General features: G+C 35.5%; 1 protein-coding gene across 4 annotated transcripts in view; it reads left to right on the top strand.

The window, feature by feature from the left end:
• FCHSD2 (FCH and double SH3 domains 2) overlaps window positions 1-16,606 on the top strand; it is a 274,562-nt gene that overhangs the window by 97,464 nt on the left and 160,492 nt on the right. Inside the window, exon 1 of one of the 4 annotated variants that reach the window (XM_012803723.1) lies at window positions 5,049-5,070. The exons of the other annotated variants lie outside the window; for them this stretch is intronic. The gene's annotated coding sequence lies outside the window, so the exon portion shown is untranslated. Of the gene's footprint in view, window positions 1-5,048; window positions 5,071-16,606 lie in introns of those variants that run through there. 4 annotated transcript variants of the gene reach the window in all.

Below are 16,606 nucleotides of genomic sequence, written 5' to 3' on the forward strand. Positions count from 1 at the left end.
GAAAATAGCTGGGTTGGCTGGCATTTGCATAATCGTCTTTAGGGCTATTGTGGGCGGGTTTGGGCTGCTGACACAGAGCGGCAGACTGGCCACCTGTCCAAAACAAATGAACTCAGCCTTTGTGCAGCATTATCTGATTCTCTATGGTGTTATTCCTAGGTAATGAATAATTTGGTTAAAATACTATGAAACTATTATTTAGGAAATATTTGTCTTGAATTTAAATCCTTTATTTTGGGAGAAGAAAAATTTCTTCCTTTTCCCACTAGCATAACTATATATTTCCATGCTTCTTCTGACATAGTTTTCTGTTTTTGTGAAATTATTCTCATTAATATTAATTAGGGAAGTGAGAATTTAGAAAGAAACTTCAAAATGATTTATATTTACCCTTGTGTAAATTTAAATTGTGTTGTCTTTTTTAGCAATCGATTTTACTTATGTGCAATAATCAATTAAACATTTAAAGTCAGCAAAGAAAGAAGAAATATATATCTAAGGTCTTAAAACAATAACCAATCCTACTTTATTCATTTTCCTTGATAATTAGTCCAGTGACTCATATGTGAATTTAGGACATTTTTGTCCCAATATTGCATACATTTCTATGTTGAGTAATTTTATCATTTATATTCAGCTTGTGATTAATGTACACATTTGCATTCAGCTTATTTTTAAAACTTACATGTGATATACTGATATTTCTTATACAAAATAACCAACTGAATTGAAGTGTTAGAATTAACTTGTTATTAATAGACCCTATAATTATAATAATATACACGTAGCAAAGGACTCAGCATAAAATAAGTGGTCAATGAACTAGTAAACTTTTAATTACTTGTCAGAGAGAAGTTTTAGGCAAAATGTATCAAGCTATGATAGTAATGACTTCTGGTAGTTCTCATTAAATATTTGTTAAATGAATGAAAGATTGAATACCGCTAAAAGGCATTGTTAAGTACCTATAGTAGTGTACACATCAAGTACTTTATATGTGTATTTTTTACTTCATTTGATTATCACAACAGCTTTTTGCCATAGTTGGTGTTATCCTTATTTTTTTAATAGACCAATATTTGGAAAGTTTTTGATGTACATTTGTTAACAATTGATGAACCTGACATACATCATCACCCAGCGTCCATGATATGTTAGAGTTCATTCTTGGTGTCGTACATTTTATGGATTTTGATAAATGTATAATGACATGTATCTTCCATTGGAGGGAATACATAATGAGTCATTATGAAAGGTTTTTTTTTTGTTTTGTAGTTTTTGGCTGGGGCTGGGTTTGAACCCGCCACCTCGGGTATATGGGGCTGGCACCCTACACCTTTGAGCCACAGGCGCCTCCCCCATTATGAAAGTTTTGAAATACACAGAAATCAAAAACCATAAAATCCGCATGAACAGAAACAAATGAAGTCCTCCCAGCAACACAAATAAGCTAAGCAAGTTGAAACTTGTATGAGTGAGTCAGAAAGGAATGCTGTGTCCTGGAAGTAAAATAATGGACCATAACAAAGTCTGTCCCAAAACTTTCATAGTGATCTACATACATACAATCATACATAGTGGTTTCACTGCTTTAAAATCTTCTGTGCTGTCCCTTTCTCCGTCAATCCCTGGCAACCTCTGATTTTTTTACAGTCTTCATCGTTTTGCCTTATTGAGAATGTCATATAAATAGAAACATACAGTATGTAGCCTTTTCAGCTTGGCTTCATTCAGTTTGTAATATGCCTTTAGGGTTCCTCCATATCTTTTCATGACTTGATAGCTTTTTTTTTTTTTTTTGCTTATTCTGTTGCCAAACTTATCGTATTTGATCCATACACCTGTTGAAGTATTATTTATTTTACAAGTGATGAGAATGAAACTGAAATCCAGTGACTTGCCCAACTTCACATGTATGTTAATAATATATGTCAAGTCTAAAACTAAAGCTCATGATCTAAATCGGTCACTAAAATAGGTTAACACTTTCGAGTGTGTAAAAGATGATTGTGTATATAGAGGAGTTTTTAGCAGCACCCTGTTGGCCTCTGTGTGTTGCAATGTATAGCAGTTTTCATCTGATTAAGTATATTTACAGATGATACTCCCTAAACCAGGGGTCCTCAAACTTTTTAAACAGGGGGCCAGTTCAGTGTCCCTCAGACCATTGGAGGGCCAGACTGTGGGCCCTGGGACAAGTCGGCTGCTAAGCAGGACAGGCAGCGGTGGCAAAAACACCCAGCGGGCTGGATAAATGTCCTAGGTGGGCTGCATGTGGCCCGCAGGCTGTAGTTTGAGGACACCTGCCCTAAACTATCTCATAGTCTGTGTAAATAGCTTTAGAATATCACTGGAGAAATTTTTAAAAGCTCACATTGAAGATACCTACTAATGCAAGTACAAACACCAGTTAAAGAGAGAGAAGCCATTTCTTCTTGTAAAAGCTGTTCATCAGCTTAGTCACTTAGTAAAAATAATGATATCCTGAAGAGACCTGAACTGAAGTAAGCCAAGAATAATATCTGCTTTCCTGGAAGACCATCTAATAAAAAATTTGTAGCGATTTTCATAAGGATGAACTTAATTAAATTCAACTTCTGTCTTGAGATGCTAGCCATTGATATGTGACATATGACCCTGTCACAATTGGAAAGGCATCAAAAAATTGTTTCCTGTATAGCTCAGCCTTTAAAATTATATTTTTGTTATGTTTTATAATCTATATACTATATAAACATGAAGTATCTTGTTATAATTTATAACTAAATTACATAATTTATGGGCATGAGCTAAATTTTTTTTAACTGATATATTATGTAATCAAAAAAGTTTGGGGGGGTGGCTCCTGTGGCTCAAAGGAGTAGGGCGCCAGCCCCATATGCCGGAGGTGGTGGGTTCAAACCCAGCCCTGGCCAAAAACTGCAAAAAATAAATAAATAAATAAAAAAGAAAGTTTGGGGATTCCTACTCTAAACTATAGAGTAGAAGAATCTGGAAAGGATCAAGTTCGAGTTCAATATTTCATTTTGAAATATCTTATGCCAATTAAAATAGTGATTAGTTTTAGTACTGTACCATTTCTCTCTCTTTTAAATATATCTAAATACTTCTTGTCTTCCCTTTCTTATTTGAAAGAGATATTCATCTTGGCCAGGCATGGTGAAATTTTATGCCTGAAATCCTAGCACTCTGGGAGCCTGAGGCAGGTGGATTGCTTGAGCTTGGGTGTTCTAGACCAGCCTGAGCAAGAGTGAGACTGTCTCTACTAAAAAAAAAATAGCTGAGCATTGTGGCAGGCACCTGTAGTCCCAGCTCCTTGGGAGGCTGAGGCAAGAGGATTGCTTGAGCCTGGGAGTTTGAGGTTGCTGTGAGCTATGATGCCATGGCACTGTACACAGGATGACAGAGTAAGACTCTGTCTCAAAAAAAAAAAAAAAAAAGGGATATTCATGCATTGTTCTAAGGCCGACCTTCCATCTGTGTGGTCTTGACTCTTAACACTTTATGGTATGTCGACTTTACTTTTATTACTCTGGGGTTTTTTTTCTCCTGGTTTTGAATCTCTCTTTTTGCCACTGGCTTCTTCTCAGCGTATAAGTGTTTATTCCATTTTTGAATTAACAAACAAAACCTTTTAACATACTCATTCTTAAACTTCTGCCTTCTGTTTACATTTTATTTCCTTTTGAAGGTATACTCATTGAATTTTCTGAGTGCTGAGAGCTCATGAGAATCATCTCTATTCTTTTCTGTTTCTACATTATCTGGCATAGGGTAAATATTTCCTAAATAAATATTTATCTGATGATAAATGTTTATCTCATGAGTATAGCACAGTATTTGACATAAAGGTATAGCCCTTGGTCTGCATTAGGGAAGAATTAGGAAAAATTAGGCTCCATTAGAGAATAAACACCTGTGTATGAAGAATCTGGAAAAGATCAAGCTAAAGGAATTGTTTATAATCTATCTAGTATTGAACTAGGCTTTAAAGAATAAGCAGGATTTATAGTAGATGGGTATTATAGCTTAAAAGTTACAGATAAAAATCAGCAGTATTTCTGAAGTTGTTATGAAGACTTAAGCAATGTTGGAAAGAATTGTGTAAGAAGATACACTAGAGATATACTAAGTTGATACCACTATATATAAGGTTATGAATACTAGGCTGGGGGTCCCTATAGAAGTCAAACCAAAAAAAAAACATGTACTGGAAAAAGAACGCTGAAATGGGAGTCATGTTAATGATTGCGTGCATATTGACTCTGCTGCTAAGTGAGAGATCTTAAATAAGTGCCTAGTTTTCTTGATCAGAGAGGGCTCAAATAGGTAAGTTCTAAGATCTCTTTTAGAATCAGTCATCAACATTTCTTAGTGATAGATGGTACTTGTATTTAATATTTCAGCTAGAAAACTATTTCTGCATCTAGCCCAAGACTTGTATATGGAAAAAGCTTGACTTGGAGAATCTTTTTGTTAGAGTAATCTTTATTTTTGGCATGACCATTTCATGTAAAAGTAGTTTCCTACTCTTTAGTATACAATATGATCAAGGATTGGATACAGTAGGATGGATATGCTCTAGTTATTCCAGAGAGCTGCCCTCTTCTTTTCCTAAAGTTGTCCATTATGTTTGAGGGTCTGCACCGTGCATCACAAGTTTGTTATTTTTTTTATAATAAATTTTCTTTTTTCTTTTTTTTGAGTTTTTTTTTATTTTTTCAAATTAATATGAGGGTACAAATTTTTAGGTTATATTATTCTCACTCCCAAGGTAAAAGTTTGTTACTTTTGTACAGTTACAAGGAAATTAGGACCCCTATATTCAGAACAAATCTAATTGACAAAGTAAGATAGGTATCCATAAAAGTTAACAAAGTATATACTATCGCTGGGACTATATCTGATTTAGACATGTTTGTCTAAAATATATATAATTTAGCCATGTTTATGACATAATTTGTAAGGGCACTAAATTTGTAGGAAGGTATGAGAATATAGGATTAGAATATCCAGAGAAGGCAGGAATATCGTGTGGATATGGAGAAGTGCATTCTTTACTAGTGAAAGGTTGGTATCAAAAATGCACAGATACAGAATAATTGTGGGAAAAACTATAGAGATAGTAAAAAGATTAGTGGTTGCCAGAGATTGAGGATGAGAGAGGAAGAGACAAATAGGCAAAGTACAAAAGATTTTTAGGGCAGCAAAAATACCTTGTATGATATATGAGGGCTATTTGGGTATCCAGTCACATTCTGTTTTTCATATTACATATGAATGGATTCAGTTCTACTTATTAAAAAAAAGTTAACTGTAAAACATACATATGAGTCAGTAGTGAATGATTCTGAAAGCTGAAGACGTTACTCAACATTATTATAGATTTTATAAGCACTGTATACTTAGGTAACACTAAATTTACTTAAAATTTATTTAATAATAAATTAATCATGGCTTATTGTACTTTTTTTACTTTATAAACTTTTAATTTTTTAACTTTTTGACTTGAAATAACACTTAGCTTAAAACACCAAATACATTGTACACACAAAAATGTTTTCTTTCTATCCTTATTCTAAAACTTTTTCTATTAAATATTTTTAAAAACATTTTTGTTAAAAATTGTGACACAAATGCACATACTGGTCTAGGCCCACACAAGGTGAGGATCATCAATATCACTGTCTTCTTCCACATCTTGTCCCACTGGAAGGTCTTTAGGGACGGTAACACATGAACTGTCACCTCCTATCTTAATAGTGCTTTCTTCTGGAATACGTCTTGAAGGTCCTGCCTGAAGTTGGTTTAAAGTTAACTTTTTTTTTTAATAAGTAGAGAATGTATGCTGTAAAATGATACAGAGTATAGTATAGTAAATACATAAACTGGGAGCATAGTTATCAAGTATTGTATACTGTATAATTATTATTTCTGTGCTATGCTTTTACGTGATTGATACCTTCTTATACAACTTTTATATATGTGGCCCATCATTTTCCAAAATGTCATTAAGTGGCACAGGAGATTATATGATTTTATCTGAATGAACTGAGTAGTCAAAAAGTGTTTTAAACTTTGAAAGAAGACCAGAAATTGAATCATGCTTAACTAGCTGGTTATTTAGCTTTTTAAAAGCTTGGTTGCATCTGCTGCAAAAGTAGATATAAGAAAGTTCATTAACAAATGTGAATCATCTGGCACAGAGTAAGTACCTAATTATTAGCTCTGATTAGTTATAAATATATATAAAAACATACATATATATATAGTTTCCATCTAAGGGAAAATGGAGGAAGAATGGCTCTTAGTTGCCTTCAGTCTTCAGTTCATCCAAAAGTTCTCACTTTTCTTTGGATTTCCCCCCTGTATTTCTAGATTATTGCAGTCAAGCACATGAAGTTATTATTTGCTTGCTGATTTAGTACATTTCATTTTGTACTCTAAAGAAGGCACTGCTTTTACAGCTGTCTTTGAGATCAAGTGGGCAGTTCAATATAATGTAATACTTTTTGTTGTTTAAAAACAACAGTCACCAGCTTGTTTTCCCCTCAGTGAAAACTTTCATGTCAGAGAGGCTTACAAGTAGGTACCAGTTAATCTTAGCTTTGAAAATATGACTTTTGTAAAAAAAAGTTTTAATTATAATTTTTAACAATGTTTAATGACTCATTAATGTTCTAAGTCCAAACTATAGACATTTTACTTCAAAAATCCAAAAGCTATAATTTATATTTCCCAATTGATGTTTTAAATATTTGAAAATAAACTTCCTCAAATTCAGTTTGTGCCACTTAATAATTTAAACCTTTATTGGAAAATGACTGTAATGATAAAAAATGCTATTTTTCCAATATTGTTCTACCAATAGCTTTCAGCAAGTTAGAAAGAAAAATGCATAAAATATAGGAGTAAAGGCTTGGCGCCTGTAGCATAGTGGTTATGGTGTCGGCCATATACATCGAGGCTGGTGGGTTCGAACCCGGCCTGGGCCAGCTAAACAATGACAACTTCAACAAAAAAAAATAGCCAGATGTTGTGGTGGGTACTTGTAGTCCCAACTACTTGGAAGGCTGATGCAAGAGAATTTCTTAAAACCAAGAGTTTGAGGTTGCTGTGAGCTGTGACGCCATAGCACTCTACCGCAGGCAACATAGTAAGATTCTGTCTCAAAAAAAAAAAAAATACACACACACACATATATATATGTTTATGAGTAAAAAAATAGTCACAAAGCCACCATTTCTTGGTTTTTAATCTATTGAAGAAAATGGAAAATAAATGAAAAATTATTGAAATCTTAGAACAAGGCTAAATTGAGTTTCTTCTAGTCTATAAGATTTTTTTTTTTAAATTAAAGCTTACACATAAATTGTTTTGGTAATAAATGGAGCAACTTTAAAGGATAAAACAAGACTTTCTGGGGGGGAGAAAATGGTTGATGTGAAACTTGAAAATGATTAAATAACTGGCATTTAATATTTAACATTGGGTATATTTGGTTCTGTGCCTCTGTCATGGGAGGATCGTTTTTATTAAGCAAACTTCCAATTAACGTACTTATATTGGCAACAGCAGTATATAAAGTAGACATTTAATATGTCTTTTCTGTTTAAGTCCAGCAGGATTTGTGCGCATACTTTAATGAAATTGCCATCATAATAGCAGCATTTGGTGGATAACTAAGCATATTTCAGATAGATGACTTCTGTATCTCTTGTGTATGTTAAAGCAACACCGTGAGTTTGCCATGAGTGTAAGCAGAGTAAATTAAGACACATCCTAGTTATTATTAGACCTGTAAATTTCTAAGGAAACACCTTTTTTTTTTGGAGACAGAGTGTCACTATGCCACTCTCAGTAGAATGCTGTGGCCTCACAGCTCACAGCAACCTCAAACTCTAGGGCTCAAGTGATTCTCTTGCCTTAGCCTCCCAACTAGCTGGGACAACAGGTGCTTGCCACAATGCCTGGCTATTTTTTGTTGCAGTTGTCATTGTTGTTTAGCTGGCCCAGGCTGGGTTCAAACCCGCCAGCCTCGGTGTATGTGGCTGATGCTGTAACTTCTGTGCTATGGGTGCCGAGCCAGGAAACACCTTTTTAAATGTGTTTTTATGATTCTGTTTTAAGCACTGTGATAGTAATGGTGCCTTTATTCTGAGCTGAGTGAAAGAAGGACATTGGAGGGGCTTCCTTCCTTCCTTCCTTTCTTTTTTTTTTGACAGTTTCACTATGTTGCCCGGTAGAGTGCTGTGGCATCATAGCTCATAGCAACCTCCAACTCTTGGGCTTACGCGATTCTCTTGTCTCAGTCTCCCAAGTAGCTGGGACTACAGGTGCCTGCTACAATACCTGGCTACTTTTTGGTTGTAGTTGTCATTGCTGTTTGGCAGGCCCAGGCTGGGTTCAAACCTGCCAGCTCTGGTGTACCTGGCTGATGCCCTAGCTGTTAAGCCGCAGGTGCTGAGTCCAGAGGGACTTTCTTAAAGAGTAACTTCATGGAAAACAAAGTACTTTAAGAGTGGAGATCTCCTGAGCACTGAAGAAAAATTTATTGTATGAGTGTAAGAATAAGTTTCAGAACAAGTTGAGTGCTTACAAACAAAATTTATCTCACTAGCCCATCTCCCACATTTCCCCTATTATTTTTTATGTTGCCATTTGGTTTAACTTAAATTATGCCAAGCTTTGGAATGCCTTTCTTCCTTTTCTCAGTTGGTCAAATTCCTATTCCTATTCATTTCAGACCCAGTTTAATATACCTATTTTTTTTTTCCCTGCACAAGGATATCTTAAAACAGAAAGAATATACCTAATTCTATACAAGTGTTCCTGATATATTCTCACTTTAGGAGAGAGAGTTCTTTTTCTCATTGTGTCAAACCTAGTATTGTCAGAATTAATCCAATAATTTTTTGTTTAATTAAACAGTCTCCTAGTTTATTCATTTCTGGGGATGATACCATTATCCAATTGTATAAAGGCTAAACCCCACAGGCCATCTTTGCTGTCTCCTTCCTTCTTACTTTTTCATAACTAGACTATTACCATTTATGTCAGTTTTCCCTGCTAAATAATCTGTGATTACACTGGTTCTATTTCCAGTGCTTCTACCACAGTTCAAACTATGATCATCTCTAGTAGAATACTATAGTAGTCTTCTTTAGCTCTTAAAGTGAGTGTCTTTATTCTGAGATATCATATAGTTGTATCATTTAAAAATTTTTTTCTGCTAATTTCTGTCTTTCTGATTGGAGAGTTTGATCCATTTTCATTTATAGTAGTGTGTATGTGATCTTTGTCTGGGCATGGTGACTCACACTGAAAATTCTAGCACTTTGAGAGGCTGAGGCAAGAGCATTGTTTGATGAAGCCAGGAATTTGAGATCAGCCTGGGCAGCAAAATGAGACCCTATCTCTGCAAAAAAAAAAAAATTAAAAAAATTAAAAATCAACCAGATATAGTAGTATACACCTGTAGTCTTAGCTACTCAGAAGTCTGAGGTAGGAGGATTGCTTGAGCAAGTTTGAGGTCATAGTGAGCTATAATCAAGCCCTTGCACTTTAGCCGAGGCAATAAGCAAGACTCTGTCTCAAAAAATAAATAAGTAAAGGGCAGTTACTGATGAGGAATTTCAACTTTTTTTGTCCTTCATTTTTTTTTTTTTTTGAGACAGAGCCTCAGGCTGTCCCCCTGGGTAGAGTGCCGTGGTGTTACAGCTCACAGCAACCTCCAACTCCTGGGCTCAAGCGAGTCTTCCGCCTCTGCCTCCCAAGTAGCTGAGACCACAGGCGCCCACCACAACGCCTGGCTATATATTTTTGGTTGCAGCCATCATTGTTGTTTGGCGGGTCCGGGCTGGATTCGAACCCACCACCCTTGGTGTACGTGGCTGGCGCCTTAGCTGGTTGAGCTATAGGCGCTGAGCCTTGTTCTTCATTTTATACATTGCTATTTCTTTTATGTTTTTCTTAATTCTTTTGTAGTACATGTTTTCCTTTCCTTATTTCCTTTTTTGTATATTCTATACTATTTTCTTTGTGGTTACCATGAGGATTACCTTTAACATATTAAAGTTATAATGCTCTACTTTGAATTTATACTAGCTTACCTTCTGTAACATGCAAAAACTGCTCATTTACAGTTCTTTCCCAACCTGTTTCATTTATTAATGTCAAAAATTGCATCTTTAAACATTGTATGTCTGAAAACAAATTAATAACTTTTAGCACACTAGTTTATTAAATTTAGTGAAAGTAAGAGTAGACATTGCACTCTAAGAGTTGCACTCTACCAGGCAACATAGTGAAACTGTCAAAAAAAGAAAGGAAGAAAGGAGGGAGGGAGAGAGGGAGGGAGGGAGGAAGGAAGCCCCTCCAATGTCTTTCTTTCACTCAGAATAAAGGCACCATTACTATCACAGTGCATATTAAAGATATATGTGTTACAAAACAAAATGTAGAGTTATAAACTGTTGTTGTAACAATAATAACTTCTACAATTAATATTACCTAAGAATATTAGGTAATATTCTTGAAGGTTTATATGTCCTTCACCAGGTTGGGGAAATTTTTGGTCCTTATTTCTTGAAATGATATCTGTGCCCCTTTCTCTTGACTCTTTCTGTCTTTCACCAGGTTGGGGAAATTTTTGGTCCTTATTTCTTGAAATGATATTTGTGCCCCTTTCTCTTGTCTCTTTCTGGACTACCACCATATGTATGTTGGACCACTTGATGGGTGTCTGACAGATTCCTTAGGCCCTGTTCATTTTTCTTTGTGTTGCTCATATTTTGTAATTTCATTTGTCCTATTTTTAAATTCTCTTATTATTTCTTCTGCCTGCTCAAGTTTGCTTTTGAATCTCTCGAGTGAATTTTTAATTTCAGTTATACTTTTAAGCTCTGAAATTTCTTCTTTTTTTTGGCCAGGTTGGATTTGAACCCACCACCTCCCGTATATGGGGCTCGCGCCCTACTCCTTTGAGCCACAGGTGCCGCCCTCAGCTCTGAAATTTCTTTGTGGCTTTTTTTAGGTTTTCTGTCTCTTTCTTGAAATTTTCATTTTGTTCATATATCATTTTCTTAACTTTCTCCATGTCTTCCTTTAGTTCTTTGAGCATCTTTACAACAGTTGTCTTAAAGTCTGTTTAGTAGATCTGCGGTCAGGTCTTTTCTCAGGGACAGTTTCTGTTTTTTTTTTTTTTTTTCTTTTGAATGGTCCATACTCATCTATTTCTTTATACTCTTTGTGATTTTAGTTGTTGTTGTGGAAAACTAGACATTCAAATCTAATAATGTGATGATTCTGAATATAAGATTCTCCTCCTTCCCCAGGTTTGCTTGTTTTTGTTTTTGATTGTCATAACTGTCTGTTTGCTGAAGATCATCCAATGTATAAATAGGACTTTTCTAAGCTGCATGTTTGTGTGCAGAGACTTACTAGTTTCCCTCAAATATGCATTTGCTTTTTTGAATGTCCTATTCTTTGATATATAGCTGCTAAAAGGGGGAGAAAAGAGAAAATGAAGAGGAGAAAAATAGCATTGACCCTTTAAGTTTCCTGGAAGTAACTTTGGCCTGAGGCAGAAGGGTTTGCAATTATAGGGAAAGGGGTGCTACAATGGGTGCCCACTTTGTGTCTATACCTCCATGTTCATAAGCCTGAGTCAGTGACCAGAGAGCCCAAAGTAGGGTCCTATTTGCCCACCCTGGCCTGGCCCCCACAAGCAGCACAGGAGCTGCTATACACTACTGCATACTACTGGGCTGGGGATTGGAGATGGATAGCCACTGCTGAGGGAGTGGCTGAAATTGATTGAAATTAACCTCAATTTATTGTCCAAGTTTTCTCTGGAAGTTTCCTTTAGTAGACTTGAGAATTCTTAAATAACTGCATATGCTGGTATAATTGTTGTCAAAGTTGGGAAACAAGATAACCTGGTCCTTTTAACTCTGCCTTCTTCCCAGAATTCTCTCCTGAAAGTCATTTAAGTTAATTAACATTCATTATCTCACATAGTTATCTACTGCCTCCCCCGCCCCCGAACAATTATAGTGTATTCATTAACCAAAAAACTCTGAAAACAATATACTGATATTAACTGAAATACTGATGTGGAGTGTTTCATTTATCTACATAGTTTTTTAGTCAAATTTTAGAGGATATCTGTGTACCTAGTGGTGTACTGTGGAGTGGTTATAAGATAGCAGAAGAATATTACTTACTTGGTGTATCACAAAAGACATTTAGATGTGGTTTTGGTTGTGATAGAGCTTTTTTTTTTTTTGCAGTTTTTGGCCAGGGCTGGGTTTGAACCCACCACCTCTGGCATATGGGGCTGGTGCTTTACCCCTTTGAGCCACAGGTACCACTCCTTTTTTTTGTTAAGAGATGGTCTCCTTTGTTGCCCTTGGTAGAGTGCCATGACATGATAGCTCTCAGCAACCTCAAATCCTTGGGCTCAAGAGATTATTTTGCCTCAGCTTCCCAAAAAGCTGGGGCTATAGGCACCCATCACAATGCCCAGCTATTTTTTAGAGATGAGGTCTCACTCAGGCTGGTCTCCAACTCAATGAGCTCAAGCAATCCACCCACCTCAGCTTCCCAGAGTGCTAGGAGTATAGGTGTGAGCCACTGCATCTAGCTATAATACTACTTTTTAAGAAAAATCCTTAATCATAAGGATATACTGGTATAGAAATATAATTTAATTAGAAACATACGAATTATAATTCTGCAAACTATTTTAAGATAATCTTTATCTGATTTTTAAGTATCATTCATCTATTTAAATTCTAATATAAACTTAAACATAAATACATTACCTTGAAAACAATTATATATGGCTGCGTGTTTGTTTCCTTTCATTTTTATACATGTTTAAAACTTTTATTAGAAAAAAGTGGGGAAAAATCTAACCTATCAAAGTGTCTCATTGTGCTTTAAAAACATTTAAAAATATGGTAGCTACTAAATCCAGTTTGGCTTTTTATTTAGTAGCATTAAATACGTAAAATATGTATATACCCATATATTTTAATTGCAGATTAATGCTTTCTAAAAGGTAGTGCAGTGGTGCCCACAGACAAGACTGGGAGCACAGAGGTTCAGGTCAGGTTTATTGAAAAGGGATGGTGACCTGCCTGAGCAGGGCAAAGATGTCTGCTCTCAGGGGCAGAGTTAGAGATTCCTCTTATGTGGGCCCCTGGGGAGGGGGGCAGATTCTATAGCTTGTCTGGAGGGTTTTAGTGGGTTAGTGTCCTTTGGTGTGAATTTTGGAGATGGGGTTAACTAGGTCCTTTGTATTCTTTGTTTTAGGAGGAGAGAAAGAGGAGGAGGAGTGGGGAGCATTTGTATAGGGCCATGTTAGGCCCCCCCCAACATTTTCTACTAGCATTCTGGAATCTTCTCTCTCCCTGTTTAAAATTAAAACACAAAAAATTATCAAAATTTCATATACATCAACAACAGTCAAGCTGAGAATCAAATTTAGGATATAATACCTTTCAGAGTAGCAACAAAGAAAATAAAATACCTAGGAATATACTATATATTTAAGGAGTGAAAGACCTCTATAGGGAGAACTATTGAGGACTGAGGAAAGGAATCACAGAGGATGTAAACAGATGGAAAAACATATCATGCTCATGGGTTGGCAGGATCAACATTGTTAAAATAGCTATACTACCTGGGAGGCGCCTGTGCCTCAAAGGAGTAGGCGCCAGCCCCATATGCTGGAGGTGGTGGGTTTAAATCCAGCCCTGGCCAAAAAAAAAAAAAAAAAAAAATAGCTATACTACCCAAAATGATTTACAGATTTAACACAATCTCCTATAAAATGCCTATGTCATTTTTTGCAGATCTAGAAAAAAATAGTTCTGCATTTTGTGTGGAACCAGAAAAGATTCCAAATAGCAAATGGAACCTTATATAATAAGAACAAATCAGGAGGCTTGGCGCCTGTAGCTCAGTGGTTAGGGTACTGGCCACATACACTTGGACTGGCGGGTTTGAACCTGGCCAGGGCCTGCTAAACAACAACAGCTATAACAAAAAAAATAGCCAGACATTGTGGCAGGTACCTGTAGTCCTAGCTACTTGGGAAGCTGAGGCAAGAGAATTGCTTAAACCCAAGAGTTTGAGATTGCTGTGAGCTGTGAAGTCACGACACTCTATTGAGGGTAACATGCTGAGACTGTCTTAAAAGAAAAAAAAGAAAATCAGGAGGCATTACCTTACTTCAAGCTATACTACAAGGTTGTAGTAACCAAAACCTTATGGTACTGACACAAAAACACAGATAATAGACCTACAAATCAGAACCCAGAAATGAAACCATCCTCAGATTCCCATCTGATCTTTGCAAAGCAGACAAAATCATACACTAGGGAAAAGAAATCCCTATTCAATAAATTGTACTGGGAAAACTAGGTAGCCACATGTAAAAGACTAAAATAGGATCCATACCACTCATAAAAATTAATTCATTATGTATAAAAGACCTAAGCCTAAGGCATAAAACTGTAAGAATTCTGGAAGAAAATGATGGGAAAACTCTTAACAGATATCAACCTAGGGAAAGAATATTTGAAGAAAACCCCAAAAGCAATCACAGCAACATTGAAACTAAACAAATGAGACCTGATCAAATTAAAACATTTATGAACAACTAAGGACACAATCAGTAAAGTAGACAGGCTACAAAATGGGAGAAAATATTTGCATGCTATACATCTGATAAAGGGTTGATAACCAGAACTTACAAAGAACTGAATCTTTATCAGCAAGAAAAAAATTGAACAACCCCATTAAAAAGTGGGCAAAAGACATAAACAGAAACTTTTCAAATTAAGATAGACGAATGGCCAATGAACACATAAAAAACTGTTTTATATCTGTAATCATCAGGGAAATGCAAATCAAAACCACAATGAGATAGCACCTAACTCTAGTGAGAATGGATATTATCAAAAAGTCTCCAAACAACAGATGCTTCCATAGATGCAGAGAGAAAGGAGTACTTACACAGTATTGGTGGGACTGCAAAGTAGTACAGCCTCTATGGAAAGTAATATGTAAATAATTCCTCAAAGAACTAAAACTAGATTTACCATTTGATCCAGGAATCTCACTACTAAATATTTATTGGCCCAAAGGAAAAAAAGACATTTTATAAAAAGACACTTGTACTCTAATGTTTGTAGCAGGACAATTCACAATTGCAAAGATGTGGAAATAACCCAAATGCCCACCAATATTTGAGCGGATTAATAAAATGTGGTATATATATGCCATTAAGTACTACTCAGCCATAAAAAAAGATGATTTAGTATCTTTTGTAACAACCTTAATGGAAATGGAGAGCTTTCTTCTAAGTGGAGTCTTTCAAGAATGGAAAAACAAGCTAAATAAAAAGCTAAAAACAATACTAAATTGGAACTAGTTGATCAACTCTTATGTGCACATTTGGAAGTAAAACAGTGGAAATCAAATGGGTTGGGGAAGGGATGGGTAAATTCACAACTAACTGTCACAATGCGCACATTCTGGGTGAAGGGCACACGTACAACTTTGATTTAAAGTGTACTAAAGCAAAGTATGTAATCAAAATGTGTGTACCCATGGAATATTCTGAAATTTAAAAAAATGATACAAATAGATAAAATGGTCTTCACGTGTAAAATTCAAGAATTCTAAAATCAGGTCTATAAAGTTGTTTTGTTTCTTTTTTTTCTGTTGCAATTTAGGAAGTATCTAAATTTCATGAACTTTGAAAAATGTAAATGAACTTTTTAAAGAATAGTTTTGAATTTATGAAAAATTTCAAAGTTTACAGGGTTCTATTGTTTTATTTATTTATTAAATCATAGCTGTGTACATTAATGCAATCATGGGGTACAATGTGCTGGTTTTATATACAATTTGAAGTATTTTCATCAAACTGGTTAACATAGCCTTTGCAGCATTTTCTTAGTTATTGTGTCGAAACATTTATATTCTATACCTTGTAAATTTCACATGTACCCTTGTAAGATGCACCATAGGTGTGGTCCCCCCAAATCCCCTCGTTCTACTCACACTCTCCTCTTCCCTCCTGTTTTCCCTATTGTTAACATATTACATTATTATGATACATTTGTCACTACTAAGGAATCAACAATGACACATTACTGTTAACCAACATTCACACTTTACCTATTTTACTAGTTTTTCCCTGTCTTATCTTTTTTCTTTATTGTTCTTGATTCCCATGCAGTATAACACATTACATTATTCCTTGGTCTCCTCTGGTCTGTGACAATATCTCAAGCTTTCCTTGTTTTTAACAATCTTGGTAGTTGTGAGAGTACTGGTCAGGCATTTTATACAATGTTTCTCAATTTGCACATGCTGTTACTTTTCTCATGATTGGACTGAGATATGGGTCTTCGGGAGAAAGACTACAGAGGTAAGGATCTTTCTCAATATACCATATCAAGGGCATACGTTGTCAACATGACTTAATTACTAATGATATTAACCTCTATCATCTGGCCAAGGTAGTATTTATTTGCCAGGTTTCTCCACCATTATGTTCCTTTCTTCCTTTCTATATTCTGCTCTT

Source organism: Otolemur garnettii, unplaced genomic scaffold (assembly GCF_000181295.1).
Source record: "Otolemur garnettii isolate 467f Iridium unplaced genomic scaffold, OtoGar3 scaffold00001, whole genome shotgun sequence".
Lineage (NCBI taxonomy): Eukaryota > Metazoa > Chordata > Mammalia > Primates > Galagidae > Otolemur > Otolemur garnettii.